The sequence below is a fragment of the Leptonychotes weddellii genome, chromosome 11, assembly GCF_054177405.1.
Source record: "Leptonychotes weddellii isolate Sample4059 chromosome 11, ASM5417740v2, whole genome shotgun sequence".
NCBI classification, from domain to species: domain Eukaryota; kingdom Metazoa; phylum Chordata; class Mammalia; order Carnivora; family Phocidae; genus Leptonychotes; species Leptonychotes weddellii.
The window spans coordinates 87,935,256-87,938,322 of NC_138379.1; positions in this window are offsets into that span (position 1 = coordinate 87,935,256).

Here is a 3,067-nt window from a genome sequence, read left to right on the forward strand (position 1 = left end):
TTGGCCTGGAGATAGAGGGATGGATCAGATGCTCTCTGCTTGGCCACCTGCCCTAAGATTCCATGACTCCTTCTTACGGAAGCCATAAGAAAAGCTGAGGTCTCAAGCTGCCACTCACATGGGGGAGACTGACCTTCTCTGAAGGAGCCTTTCCTTGCTTCTCACCTGACAGTCTAAGCCACAGGTGGCCAAGCTGTTGGTCCTCCTGGGGCTTGTCTGCTCCAGCTGGACCCAGGAGCTCAGCTATGCAAATACCAATTATGAGCTTGAATTTGTGCCGACCTCACCTTTTGCTTTGAAACCTCCAATGCCCACATGCCTGCCAGAAGGAAATCTGTCTAGGAAATTTGGACAATTGTTTGGTTGTTGTTTGTCTTTTGGGGCAAGTGGTAAATTTTATAACTCATAGACATAAGCTTGTGATTTTATTAAATATTCCTAGCTTTACAGTGATTTCTGTAACAAAAAATGCACTTTGCCTTTGTTTGCCTCCCAGTGCACTTCATTTTGATCACTTGCTATTTTAAAATAAACTGTAGACCTTTCTGCTTCTGTGTCCTTGACATGCCCTTTCTCTCCTGTTAACTCACCTCCAATGCCCAGTTCAAATACCCCCTTCTCTGAGAACCCCCCACCACCTCGTCAGTCAGAGTAAATGACTCTGAGCCCCAAGGGCTCATTGTAGGAATCCTCCCACCTTCGGTGAGCCCCAAGGATCCCCTGGAGGAAAAGCATTCCCCTTCAAGAGGTACGGGAAGGCAGAGTTTGGGCTTCAAAGCGGCAGCAGGGCAAACCCGCAAACCCACTGGATGAGTTGTGTGCCGGTCACACCCGTCCTGAGTGGTTCCCCTCTGCTTATCAGCTTGTCAAGTCCTGGGAAACTCTGCATTGATCAGTGGTGTCTGTTTTCAACCTGGAGCTGGATGGAAAGGGTTAAGCAGTTAGGCAAGTCCCCTGTGGCTGGGTCATTCCTGGAGAATCCTGGCACAAGTCATTTGCATGATGCAGACTTACCTCCTGGGTGATGCGGTGTGCTGCAATCCCAATGCAAACGATCTCCAGCTGTATTAACTTAGGGGGCTGATTGGACCACTGCTGAGAGCCCTTGTAGGAGATCGTTCCCGCCCTTTCCAGCCCCGGGGACGGTAAAGTACAGATGGAACTTCCTATGTCCGGGTGAGAATGGTGCTGGTGGCGACTCTCGCCTCCTCCTCACCACATGGGGTTAGGGGTTGGTCAGGAGTTTGGGGCAGAGAGAGCTGGGAGGTTCTTCGGTCTAGCCCCATGACTCCTCCATTTGTGGGCTTCATCCTGGCCACACAGACGCTCAAGGTCATCTTCTCCCCTGGTCCCACAAGGCTTGTTGCTCATTAATAAACACTAATAAACATTAATAAACTGTGAGTACACAGTGCTTACTATGTTCTAGGCTCTGCTCTAAGTACTTCACGGGTATTAACTCATTTCATATGACAGTGACCGCCGCAGTCCTGCTCTGGAGTCTGTGGCTGGCTGAAGGCATGGCTATGAGGTCGGATGGATCTAGTTTCAAATCCTGATTCTATCACTTAGTAGCCATGTGACCAAGGGCAAGTTGCTTGGTGCCTCTCTGCCCTAGCTTCTCCATCTATAAAATGGGTTCTCAAAGGATTGCCGGGAAGATTAGATGAGGTAATATAATGCACAGCACTTAGTCTAGGGCCTGGTGTCTTGAGTGATTGGTGGCCCTGAGGAAGAATGAGAAAGGAAACCTGATGTCTCAGAGATCCCTCTCTGTGGCCCATGGGATCGCCCAAACATTCTCCTCTGAACAGAAGACCATCTTCAGTGTTCTAGAGACATGCGTCCCCTCTCTCTCGCTGAACTCTGAACTCCGTCCTGAGGCGACCTGCTGCCTGTGGAGGGTGGAATGGAGTGTGGGATGGCAGTGAATCAGAGCTCCTACCAGAAGAGTCTCAGGATGCTGAGCGAACTGAAAACTCAGTCCTGTGCATTTGTGCTTCTGATCAGATTCACTTCTGGGCTGGGGGCTGGGGGTGGTTGAGGGGGAGAGAGAACCCTCTGGCTCACCCCTGCAGAGCAGAGCCCCTGCTTGGGGGAGTTACAAGAGCCCACCCTCCTTATCTGTAGGGAGCTCTGCCATCAGAAGCCTCCTTGTGAGGGAGAGCCTAATGACTTCTGTCAACAAGGAGACCTAGGGCGTGGGATCACCCCCTCCTCATCTCCTGGGGGAATCTTCGTATTCTAATCTTGCCCCTTCAGCAGGCTGGGTAGGGGAGAGACAGGGGTCCTAAGCAGGGGCCTGGGATGTTCTCAGGGAAGACACGGCAAAGAGGCACGGGACCTGGGGGGCACAGAATAGCCTGAAGGCCCTGACTTGGCAAGCTCAGACCAAGGATAACTTTTGCCCCCTCAAAACTTCACTTCACACCAGTCCTTTCCTTTGGGTCTGGCGCTCTTAGACTCCCTCAGACCCAGGAGGCCCCTGGCCCCTGGGTGGGGAGGGCCTGGATGGTCAGCAGCCTCAGGCACAGGGCACAGGGATCCTGCATGCCAGGCCCTTCACACCACCCCCCCACCAAGGTCACCTGCCAGGAGAAAGTTAATGAGTGATTTATTAAGTCCCGCAGGTGACATTCCTGCTATTCACCTCCCAAACCCAGATGGCTGAAGGAGACTTTTATTTAGGGTTTAACAGTCAGAAAACTGATTTTGCCAAGGAGTATGCATTTGGATTTTATGTATTTTAGAGCAGTTTCTTTGCAGAGATGGCTCATGAAAGACTTCTTGGTATGTAGCATGGGAGCTAAATTCCACCCTGCGCAGCTCCTTGGGGACCAGGTCTCCACCGAATCAAGATAAGGCAGGTAGCACTATTACCAATATTTAATCAGGGCACACAGGATTCAGCTCTGTAAAGCAACACTAAGGACCTGTGTTTGTAAACTCTGGCTAAGTGCCAAGGAGAGTCTCTCCCTCACTTTAAGGGCCAGATTACGGAGTTGTTTTACCCAAAGTCAGTCATTGCAATTCAGATGGCGATGTTGTGCTGTGTAGTAACCCCCTT